Source organism: Stenella coeruleoalba (assembly GCF_951394435.1).
Source record: "Stenella coeruleoalba genome assembly, chromosome: 1".
Taxonomy (NCBI): Eukaryota; Metazoa; Chordata; class Mammalia; order Artiodactyla; family Delphinidae; genus Stenella; species Stenella coeruleoalba.
The window spans coordinates 123,767,155-123,779,909 of NC_137169.1; the positions used below are offsets into that span (position 1 = coordinate 123,767,155).

A 12,755-nucleotide genomic window follows, 5' to 3' on the forward strand; every position below is an offset into this window, starting at 1 on the left:
ATAGGATTGGAGAGGTTCGGTGAGCAAATGAAGACCCTTTGAAGTCATATTGCATGGTACCCATTCCACGGGTTTCAACTACCCAGGTTTAAGGTATTCTTCCTTCAGCTAAAACATGCGTGTGGAACCTAGAGTATGATCAACCATGTGATCGGGAGACGTGTTCAAATATGTCTCAGTTTTCGTACCCTGGTACTCATGTGCAACATTCCAGACGCTTTATTAACACTCTCCCGACTTGGAGAGTCAGTCCCTTTAACCTCCTGTTTGGCCCAGTTTACAATTTCTGCGGAAGATGAACAGGAATAGCGAGAACCAATGAGAGACTAGCTGGAGGTGTCTGGACGGGCAAATTTAACTCTCATTTCCCACCAGGAAGAGGAAATAACCAAAGGCTCAGCGTGCCGTGCCGGAACCAGATTAGGGCCTGAAGCCATCCTGCGGTGTTGCGGCCAGCTCACAAGAAAGCGAGTTGAAGAAAGGAGCTCAGGGGCACTGTAATGCACAAACCTGCAGAGTTATAAATGACAGCTATCGTCCAAAAATATACTGAAGTAAGGCTGCCAAGAGGACTTGAAAGCGGGGCAGAATTGCAGGAAACCGATTTCAGGAGGTAGACTGGAATTGCATTGAAAGCATAGGAAAAGAGGCAGAACGTCCACAATGATGCACTTGGCCAAAAAGGGCGTATGCGTTTTTTCCTGAATATATTCAGGAAAAAACGCATACGCCCTTTTTGGCCAACCAAGAAAGCTTGCAAAGGAAATCTGCACTACAATGAAGTCTCACTTCCCCCCGGTCAAAAGGGCCATCTGAAAAAAGTGTAAAATCCAGAAAGGCAGGACAGGCCATGGAGAACTGGGAGCCTTGTTATGCTGATGGGCGGGATGTAAATTGCCAACAGACACTCGGGAGAAGTGTATGGTGTTTCCTGAAACATCTAAGAAACAAAGCAACAGAGCCTAGGGCACTTCCACTTATGGTCCTATAGCTTAGGGAAATTAAAATCAAAAAGACACAGCCACCCCAAAGTTTGGGACGCCTCTGTTTACAAGAACCTCGTTTACCGTACAAGTTCAATATCACAGAAAGTGAAAAATGGATAAAGAACTTGTGGTACTTACGTACAATGCAGTATCACTCAGCAATAAAATCTATGTCATCAGGCCCGTAGCAGCATAATGAGTGGATTCAGGTACAATGATTCTAACTGAAATAAGTCACACAGAAAAAGAAACATCATAAGATATCAATAATACACGGAATGTAAACTTGGCTACACAGGAACTGAATTCCAAAACAGAACAGGGTCTCATATTTAGAAAACCAACTTATGCTTGCTTAAGGGGAAAGGTGAGTTGGGGTGCTGCATAAAACCAGAGATTGAAATGAGCACAGATAAAGTTCCTTAAGCCAAATATGGAATAGACAAGAGCTACTCCTTGCTCAACGAAATGGACTCAACACCCCATATTAAACGCCTAAGAATGTACCTGACTAGTAAGTATCTTAAAACCTATGGATTGCTATGTCTCCAAAAGAGAATCAAGCATGTGTACAGGGGCATAAACGCAGCAGTGATAGGATTGGAGAGGTTCGGTGAGCAAATGAAGACCCTTTGAAGTCATATTGCATGGTACCCATTCCACGGGTTTCAACTACCCAGGTTTAAGGTATTCTTCCTTCAGCTAAAACATGCATGTGGAACCTAGAGTATGATCAACCGTGTGAATGGGAGACGTGTTCAAATATGTCTCAGTTTTCCTCCCCTGGTATTCGGGTGCAACATTTCAGACGCTTTACTAACACTCTCCCCACTTGGAGAGTCAGCGCCTTTAACCTCCTGTTTGGCCCAGTTTGCAATTTCTGCGGAAGATGAACAGGAATATGGAGAACCAATGAGAGACTAGATGAAGGTGTCTGGACGGGCAAATTTAACTCTCATTTCCCACCAGGAAGAGGAAATAACCAAAGGCTCAGCGTGCCGTGCCAGAACCAGATTAGGGCCTGAAGCCATCCTGCAGTGTTGCGGCCAGCTCAAAAGAAAGCGAGTTGAAGAAAAGAGCTCAGGGGCACTGTAATTCACAAACCTGCAGAGTTATAAATGACAGCTATCGTCCAAAAATATACTGAAGTAAGGCTGCCAAGAGGACTTGAAAGCGGGGCAGAATTGCAGGAAACCAATTTCAGGAGGTAGACTGGAATTGCATTGAAAGCATAGGAAAAGAGGCAGAAGGTCCACAATGATGCACTTGGGCAAAAAGGGCGTATGCGTTTTTTCCTGAATATATTCAGGAAAAAACGCATACGCCCTTTTTGGCCAACCAAGCAAGCTTGCAAAGGAAATCTGCACTACAATGAAGTCTCACTTCCCCCCGGTCAAAAGGGCCATCTGAAAAAAGTGTAAAATCCAGAAAGGCAGGACAGGCCATGGAGAACTGGGAGCCTTGTTATGCTGATGGGCGCGATGTAAATTGCCAACAGACACTCGGGAGAAGTGTATGGTGTTTCCTGAAACATCTAAATAACAAAGCAACAGAGCCTAGGGCACTTCCACTTATGGTCCTATAGCTTAGGGAAATTAAAATCAAAAAGACACAGCCACCCCAAAGTTAGGGACGCCTCTGTTTACAAGAACCTCGTTTACGGTACAAGTTCAATATCACAGAAAGTGAAAAATGGATAAAGAACTTGTGGTACTTACGTACAATTCAGTATCACTCAGCAATGAAATCTATGTCATCAGGCCCATAGCAGCATAATGAGTGGATTCAGGTACGATGATTCTAACTGAAATAAGTCACACAGAAAAAGAAACATCATAAGATATCACTAATACACGGAATGTAAACTTGGCTACACAGGAACTGAATTCCAAATCAGAACAGGGTCTCAAATTTAGAAAACCAACTTATGCTTGCTTAAGGGGAAAGGTGAGTTGGGGTGCTGCATAAAACCAGAGATTGAAATGAGCACAGATAAAGTTCCTTAAGCCAAATATGGAATAGACAAGAGCTACTCCTGCTCAACGAAATGGACTCAACACCGCATATTAAACGCCTAAGAATGTACCTGACTAGTAAGTATCTTAAAACCTATGGATTGCTATGTCTCCGAAAGAGAATCAAGCATGTGTACAGGGGCATAAACGCAGCAGTGATAGGATTGGAGAGGTTCGGTGAGCAAACGAAGACCCTTTGAAGTCATAATGCATGGTACCCATTCCACGGGTTTCAACTACCCAGGTTTAAGGTATTCTTCTTTCAGCTAAAACATGCATATGGAACCCAGAGTATGATCAACCATATGATCGGGAGACGTGTTCAAATATGTCTCAGTTTTCGTACCCTGGTACTCGGGTGCAACATTCCCTACGCTTTACTGACACTCTCCCGACTTGGAGAGTCAGTCCCTTTAACCTCCTGTTTGGCCCAGTTTGCAATTTCTGCGGAAGATGAACAGGAATAGGGAGAACCAATGAGAGACAAGCTGGAGGTGTCTGGACGGGCAAATTTAACTCTCATATCCCACCAGGAAGAGGAAATAACAAAAGGTTCAACGTGCCGTGCCGGAACCAGATTAGGGCCTGAAGCCATCCTGCGGTGTTGCGGCCAGCTCAAAAGAAAGCGAGTTGAAGAAAGGAGCTCAGGGGCACTGTAATTCACAAACCTGCAGAGTTATAAATGACAGCTATCGTCCAAAAATATACTGAAGTAAGGCTGCCAAGAGGATTTGAAAGCGGGGCTGAATTGCAGGAAACCGATTTCAGGAGGTAGACTGGAATTGCATTGAAAGCATAGGAAAAGAGGCAGAACGTCCACAATGATGCACTTGGCCAAAAAGGGCGTATGCGTTTTTCCTGAATATATTCAGGAAAAAACGCATACGCCCTTTTTGGCCAACCAAGCAAGCTGGCAAAGGAAATCTGCACTACAATGAAGTCTCACTTCCCCCAGGTCAAAAGGGCCATCTGAAAAAAGTGTAAAATCCAGAAAGGCAGGACAGGCCATGGAGAACTGGGAGCCTTGTTATGCTGATGGGCGGGATGTAAATTGCCAACAGACACTCGGGAGAAGTGTATGGTGTTTCCTGAAACATCTAAAAAACAAAGCAACAGAGCCTAGGGCACTTCCACTTATGGTCCTATAGCTTAGGGAAATTAAAATCAAAAAGACACAGCCACCCCAAAGTTTGGGACAGCTCTGTTTACAAGAACCTCGTTTACAGTACAAGTTCAACATCGCAGAAAGTGAAAAATGGATAAAGAAGTTGTGGTATTTACTTACAAAGCAATATCACTCAGCAATGAAATCTATGTCATCAGGCCCTTAGCAGCACAATGAGTGGATTCAGGTATGATGATTCTAACTGAAATAAGTCACACAGAAAAAGAAACATCACAAGATATCAGTAATACACGGAATGTAAACTTGGCTACACAGGAACTGAATTCCAAAACAGAACAGGGTCTCAAATTTAGAAAACCAACTTATGCTTGCTTAAGGGGAAAGGTGAGTTGGGGTGCTGCATAAAACCAGAGATAGAAATGAGCACAGATAAAGTTCCTTAAGCCAAATATGGAATAGACAAGAGCTACTCCTTGCTCAACGAAATGGACTCAACACCGCATATTAAACGCCTAAGAATGTACCTGACTAGTAAGTATCTTAAAACCTATGGATTGCTATGTCTCCGAAAGAGAATCAAGCATGTGTACAGGGGCATAAACGCAGCAGTGATAGGATTGGAGAGGTTCGGTGAGCAAATGAAGACCCTTTGAAGTCATATTGCATGGTACCCATTCCACGGGTTTCAACTACCCAGGTTTAAGGTATTCTTCCTTCAGCTAAAACATGCATGTGGAACCTAGAGTATGATCAACCATGTGATCGGGAGACGTGTTCAAATATGTCTCAGTTTTCGTACCCTGGTACTCGGGTGCAACATTCCAGATGCTTTACTAACACTCTCCCGACTTGGAGAGTCAGTCCCTTTAACCTCCTGTTTGGCCCAGTTTGCAATTTCTGCGGAAGATGAACAGGAATAGGGAGAACCAATGAGAGACTAGCTGGAGGTGTCTGGACGGGCAAATTTAACTCTCATTTCCCACCAGGAAGAGGAAATAACCAAAGGCTCAGCGTGCCGTGCCCGAACCAGATTAGGGCCTGAAGCCATCCTGCGGTGTTGCGGCCAGCTCACAAGAAAGCGAGTTGAAGAAAGGAGCTCAGGGGCACTGTAATTCACAAACCTGCAGAGTTATAAATGACAGCTATCCTCCAAAAATATACTGAAGTAAGGCTGCCAAGAGGACTTGAAAGCGGGGCAGAATTGCAGGAAACCGATTTCAGGAGGTAGACTGGAATTGCATTGAAAGCATAGGAAAAGAGGCAGAACGTCCACAATGATGCACTTGGCCAAAAAGGGCGTATGCGTTTTTTCCTGAATATATTCAGGAAAAAACGCATACGCCCTTTTTGGCCAACCAAGCAAGCTTGCAAAGGAAATCTGCACTACAATGAAGTCTCACTTCCCCCCGGTCAAAAGGGCCATCTGAAAAAAGTGTAAAATCCAGAAAGGCAGGACAGGCCATGGAGAACTGGGAGCCTTGTTATGCTGATGGGCGGGATGTAAATTGCCAACAGACACTCGGGAGAAGTGTATGGTGTTTCCTGAAACATCTAAAAAACAAAGCAACAGAGCCTAGGGCACTTCCACTTATGGTCCTATAGCTTAGGGAAATTAAAATCAAAAAGACACAGCCTCCCCAAAGTTTGGAATGGCTCTCTTTACAAGAACCTCGTTTACAGTACAAGTTCAACATCGCAGAAAGTGAAAAATGGATAAAGAACTTGTGGTACTTACGTACAATGCAGTATCACTCAGCAATGAAATCTGTATCATCAGGCCCGTAGCAGCATAATGAGTGGATTCAGGTACGATGATTCTAACTGAAATAAGTCACACAGAAAAAGAAACATCATAAGATATCACTAGTACACGGAATGTAAACTTGGCTACACAGGAACTGAATTCCAAAACAGAACAGGGTCTCAAATTTAGAAAACCAACTTATGCTTGCTTAAGGGGAAAGGTGAGTTGGGGTGCTGCATAAAACCAGAGATTGAAATGAGCACAGATAAAGTTCCTTAAGCCAAATATGGAATAGACAAGAGCTACTCCTTGCTCAACGAAATGGACTCAACACCGCATATTAAACGCCTAAGAATGTACCTGACTAGTAAGTATCTTAAAACCTATGGATTGCTATGTCTCCGAAAGAGAATCAAGCGTGTGTACAGGGGCATAAACGCAGCAGTGACAGGATTGGAGAGGTTCGGTGAGCAAATGAAGACCCTTTGAAGTCATATTGCATGGTACCCATTCCACGGGTTTCAACTACCCACGTTTAAGGTATTCTTCCTTCAGCTAAAACATGCATGTGGAACCTAGAGTATGATCAACCATGTGATCGGGAGACGTGTTCAAATATGTCTCAGGTTTCGTACCCTGGTACTCGGGTGCAACATTCCAGACGCTTTACTAACACTCTCCCCACTTGGAGAGTCAGTCCCTTTAACCTCCTGTTTGGCCCAGTTTGCAATTTCTGCGGAAGATGAACAGGAATAGCGAGAACCAATGAGAGACTAGCTGGAGGTGTCTGGACGGGCAAATTTAACTCTCATTTCCCACCAGGAAGAGGAATTAACCAAAGGCTCAGCGTGCCGTGCCGGAACCAGATTAGGGCCTGAAGCCATCCTGCGGTGTTGCGGCCAGCTCACAAGAAAGCGAGTTGAAGAAAGGAGCTCAGGGGCACTGTAATTCACAAACCTGCAGAGTTATAAATGACAGCTATCGTCCAAAAATATACTGAACTAAGGCTACCAAGAGGACTTGAAAGCGGGGCAGAATTGCAGGAAACCGATTTCAGGAAGTAGACTGGAATTGCATTGAAAGCATAGGAAAAGAGGCAGAACGTCCACAATGATGCACTTGGCCAAAAAGGGCGTATGCGTTTTTTCCTGAATATATTCAGGAAAAAACGCATACGCCCTTTTTGGCCAACCAAGCAAACTTGCAAAGGAAATCTGCACTACAATGAAGTCTCACTTCCCCCCGGTCAAAAGGGCCATCTGAAAAAAGTGTAAAATCCAGAAAGGCAGGACAGGCCATGGAGAACTGGGAGCCTTGTTATGCTGATGGGCGGGATGTAAATTGCCAACAGACACTCGGGAGAAGTGTATGGTGTTTCCTGAAACATCTAAAAAACAAAGCAACAGAGCCTAGGGCACTTCCACTTATGGTCCTATAGCTTAGGGAAATTAAAATCAAAAAGACACAGCCTCCCCAAAGTTTGGAACGCCTCTGTTTACAAGAACCTCGTTTACAGTACAAGTTCAACATCGCAGAAAGTGAAAAATGGATAAAGAACTTGTGGTACTTACGTACAATGCAGTATCACTCAGCAATGAAATCTATATCATCAGGCCCGTAGCAGCATAATGAGTGGATTCAGGTACGATGATTCTAACTGAAATAAGTCACACAGAAAAAGAAACATCATAAGATATCACTAATACACGGAATGTAAACTTGGCTACACAGGAACTGAATTCCAAAACAGAACAGGGTCTCAAATTTAGAAAACCAACTTATGCTTGATTAAGGGGAAAGGTGAGTTGGGGTGCTGCATAAAACCAGAGATTGAAATGAGCACAGATAAAGTTCCTTAAGCCAAATATGGAATAAACAAGTGCTACTCCTTGCTCAACGAAATGGACTCAACACCCCATATTAAACGCCTAAGAATGTACCTGACTAGTAAGTATCTTAAAACCTATGGATTGCTATGTCTCCAAAAGAGAATCAAGCGTGTGTACGGGGGCATAAACGCAGCAGTGATAGGATTGGAGAGGTTCAGTGAGCAAATAAAGACCCTTTGAAGTCATATTGCATGGTACCCATTCCACGGGTCTCAACTCTCCAGGTTTAAGGTATTCTTCCTTCAGCTAAATCATTCATGTGGAACCCAGAGTATGATCAACCGTGTGAACGGGAGACGTGTTCAAATATGTCTCAGTTTTCCTCCCTTGGTACTCGGGTGCAACATTCCAGATGCTTTACTAACACTCTCCCCACTTGGAGAGTCAGCGCCTTTAACCTCCTGTTTGGCCCAGTTTGCAATTTCTGCGGAAGATGAACAGGAATAGGGAAAACCAATGAGAGACTAGCTGGAGGTGTCTGGACGGGCAAATTTAACTCTCATTTCCCACCAGGAAGAGGAAATAACCAAAGGCTCAGCATGCCGCGCCGGAACCAGATTAGGGCCTGAAGCCATCCTGCGGTGTTGCGGCCAGCTCACAAGAAAGCGAGTTGAAGAAAGGAGCTCAGGGGCACTGTAATTCACAAACCTGCAGAGTTATAAATGACAGCTATCGTCCAAAAATATACTGAAGTAAGGCTGCCAAGAGGACTTGAAAGCGGGGCAGAATTGCAGGAAACCGATTTCAGGAGGTAGACTGGAATTGCATTGAAAGCATAGGAAAAGAGGCAAAACGTCCACAATGATGCACTTGGCCAAAAAGGGCGTATGCGTTTTTTCCTGAATATATTCAGGAAAAAACGCATACGCCCTTTCTGGCCAACCAAGCAATCATGCAAAGGAAATCTGCACTACAATGAAGTCTCACTTCCCCCCGGTCAAAAGGGCCATCTGAAAAAAGTGTAAAATCCAGAAAGGCAGGACAGGCCATGGAGAACTGGGAGCCTTGTTATGCTGATGGGCGGGATGTAAATTGCCAACAGACACTCGGGAGAAGTGTATGGTGTTTCCTGAAACATCTAAAAAACAAAGCAACAGAGCCTAGGGCACTTCCACTTATGGTCCTATAGCTTAGGGAAATTAAAATCAAAAAGACACAGCCACCCCAAAGTTTGGAAGGGCTCTGTTTACAAGAACCTCGTTTACAGTACAAGTTCAACATCGCAGAAAGTGAAAAATGGATAAAGAACTTGTGGTACTTACGTACAATGCAGTATCACTCAGCAATGAAATCTGTATCATCAGGCCCGTAGCAGCATAATGAGTGGATTCAGGTACGATGATTCTAACTGAAATAAGTCACACAGAAAAAGAAACATCATAAGATATCACTAGTACACGGAATGTAAACTTGGCTACACAGGAACTGAATTCCAAAACAGAACAGGGTCTCAAATTTAGAAAACCAACTTATGCTTGCTTAAGGGGAAAGGTGAGTTGGGGTGCTGCATAAAACCAGAGATTGAAATGAGCACAGATAAAGTTCCTTAAGCCAAATATGGAATAGACAAGAGCTACTCCTTGCTCAACGAAATGGACTCAACACCGCATATTAAACGCCTAAGAATGTACCTGACTAGTAAGTATCTTAAAACCTATGGATTGCTATGTCTCCGAAAGAGAATCAAGCGTGTGTACAGGGGCATAAACGCAGCAGTGACAGGATTGGAGAGGTTCGGTGAGCAAATGAAGACCCTTTGAAGTCATATTGCATGGTACCCATTCCACGGGTTTCAACTACCCACGTTTAAGGTATTCTTCCTTCAGCTAAAACATGCATGTGGAACCTAGAGTATGATCAACCATGTGATCGGGAGACGTGTTCAAATATGTCTCAGGTTTCGTACCCTGGTACTCGGGTGCAACATTCCAGACGCTTTACTAACACTCTCCCCACTTGGAGAGTCAGTCCCTTTAACCTCCTGTTTGGCCCAGTTTGCAATTTCTGCGGAAGATGAACAGGAATAGCGAGAACCAATGAGAGACTAGCTGGAGGTGTCTGGACGGGCAAATTTAACTCTCATTTCCCACCAGGAAGAGGAATTAACCAAAGGCTCAGCGTGCCGTGCCGGAACCAGATTAGGGCCTGAAGCCATCCTGCGGTGTTGCGGCCAGCTCACAAGAAAGCGAGTTGAAGAAAGGAGCTCAGGGGCACTGTAATTCACAAACCTGCAGAGTTATAAATGACAGCTATCGTCCAAAAATATACTGAAGTAAGGCTGCCAAGAGGACTTGAAAGCGGGGCAGAATTGCAGGAAACCGATTTCAGGAGGTAGACTGGAATTGCATTGAAAGCATAGGAAAAGAGGCAGAACGTCCACAATGATGCACTTGGCCAAAAAGGGCGTATGCGTTTTTTCCTGAATATATTCAGGAAAAAACGCATACGCCCTTTTTGGCCAACCAAGCAAGCTTGCAAAGGAAATATGCACTACAATGAAGTCTCACTTCCCCCCGGTCAAAAGGGCCATCTGAAAAAAGGGTAAAATCCAGAAAGGCAGGACAGGCCATGGAGAACTGGGAGCCTTTTATGCTGATGGGCGGGATGTAAATTGCCAACAGACACTCGGGAGAAGTGTATGGTGTTTCCTGAAACATCTAAAAAACAAAGCAACAGAGCCTAGGGCACTTCCACTTATGGTCCTATAGCTTAGGGAAATTAAAATCAAAAAGACACAGCCACCCCAAAGTTTGGGACGCCTCTGTTTACAAGAACCGCGTTTACCGTACAAGTTCAATATCACAGAAAGTGAAAAATGGATAAAGAACTTGTGGTACTTACTTACAAAGCAATATCACTCAGCAATGAAATCTATGTCATCAGGCCCATAGCAGCATAATGAGTGGATTCAGGTACGATGATTCTAACTGAAATAAGTCACACAGAAAAAGAAACATCATAAGATATCACTAATACACGGAATGTAAACTTGGCTACACAGGAACTGAATTACAAAACAGAACAGGGTCTCAAATTTAGAAAACCAACTTATGCTTGCTTAAGGGGAAAGGTGAGTTGGGGTGCTGCATAAAACCAGAGATTGAAGTGAGCACAGATAAAGTTCCTTAATCAAATATGTAATAGAGAAGAGCTACTCCTTGATCAACGAAATGCACTCAACACCCCATATTAAACGCCTAAGAATGTACCTGACTAGTAAGTATCTTAAAACCTATGGATTGCCATGTCTCCGAAAGAGAATTAAGCGTGTGTAGAGGGGCATAAACGGAGCAGTGATAGGATTGGAGAGGTTCGGTGAGCAAATGACGACCCTTTGAAGTCACATTGCATGGTACCCATTCCACGGGTCTCAAATCTCCAGGTTTAAGGGATTCTTCCTTCAGCTAAAACATGCATCTGGAACCCAGAGTATGATCAACCGTGTGATCGAGAGACATGTTCAAATATGTCTCATTTATCGTCTCCTGGTACTCGGGTGCAACATTCCAGACGCTTTACTAAAACTCTCCCGACTTGGAGAGTCAGTGCCTTTAACCTCCTGTTTGGCCCAGTTTGCAATTTCTGTGGAAGATGAACAGGAATAGGGAGAACCAATGAGAGACTAGCTGGAGGTGTCTGGACGGGCAAATTTAACTCTCATTTCCCACCAAGAAGAGGAATTAGCCAAAGGCTCAGCGTGCCGTGCTTGAACCAGATTAGGGCCTGAAGCAATCCTGCGGTGTTGCGGCCAGCTCACAAGAAAGCGAGTTGAGGAAAGGAGCTCAGGGGCACTGTAATTCACAAACCTGCAGAGTTATAAATGACAGCTATCGTCCAAAAATATGCTGAAGTAAGGTTGCCAAGAGGACTTGAAAGCAGGGCAGAATTGCAGGAAACCGATTTCAGGAGGTAGACTGGAATTGCATTGAAAGCATAGGAAAAGAGGCAGAACGTCCACAATGATGCACTTGGCCAAAAAGGGCGTATGCGTTTTTTCCTGAATATATTCAGGAAAAAACGCATACGCCCTTTTTGGCCAACCAAGCAAGCTTGCAAAGGAAATCTGCACTACAATGAAGTCTCACTTCCCCCCGGTCAAAAGTGTCATCTGAAAAAAGTGTAAAATCCAGAAAGGCAGGACAGGCCATGGAGAACTGGGAGCCTTGTTATGCTGATGGGCGAGATGTAAATTGCCAACAGCCACTCGGGAGAAGTGTATGGTGTTTCCTGAAACATCTAAAACACAAAGCAACGGAGCCTAGGGCACTTCCACTTATGGTCCTATAGCTTAGGGAAATTAAAATCAAAAAGACACAGCCACCCCAAAGTTTGGGACGGCTCTGTTTACAAGAACCTCGTTTACGGGACAAGTTCAATATCACAGAAAGTGAAAAATGGATAAAGAAGTTGTGGTACTTACGTACAATGCAATATCACTCAGCAATGAAATCTATGTCATCAGGCCCGTAGCAGCATAATGAGTGGATTCAGGTATGATGATTCTAACTGAAATAAGTCACACAGAAAAAGAAACATCATAAGATATCACTAATACACGGAATGTAAACTTGGCTACACAGGAACTGAATTACAAAACAGAACAGGGTCTCAAATTTAGAAAACCAACTTATGCTTGCTTAAGGGGAAAGGTGAATTGGGGTACTGCATAAAACCAGAGATTGAAATTCGCACAGGTACCGTTCCATAAGCCAAATATGTAATAGACAAGAGCTACTCCTTGCTCAGTGAAATGGACTCAACACCCCATATTCAACGCATAGCAATATACGTGACTAGTTAGAAGCTTAAAACCTATGTATTTGTATGTCTCCATAAGAGAATCAAGTGCGTGTACAGCGGCATAAATGCAGCAGTGAAAATCAGCTAAATCCCATTATAAAAAGAAATTTCAAAGGGGTACCTGTGGAAGATAGTGGAAGAGTTAGACGCGGCGATCACCTTCCTCCCCACAGGTACACCACAATTACATCTACA

General features: G+C 43.9%; 1 long non-coding RNA gene across 1 annotated transcript in view; it reads right to left on the minus strand.

Annotated features, from left to right (window-relative positions):
- LOC307186525 overlaps positions 1–12,243 on the minus strand; it is a 2,785,769-nt gene extending 2,773,526 nt beyond the window's left edge. Inside the window, exon 1 of the long non-coding RNA XR_013828351.1 lies at positions 12,181–12,243. This is a non-coding gene — a long non-coding RNA (uncharacterized lncRNA). The remainder of the gene's footprint in view (positions 1–12,180) is intronic.
- Positions 12,244–12,755: the final 512 nt, after the last annotated feature.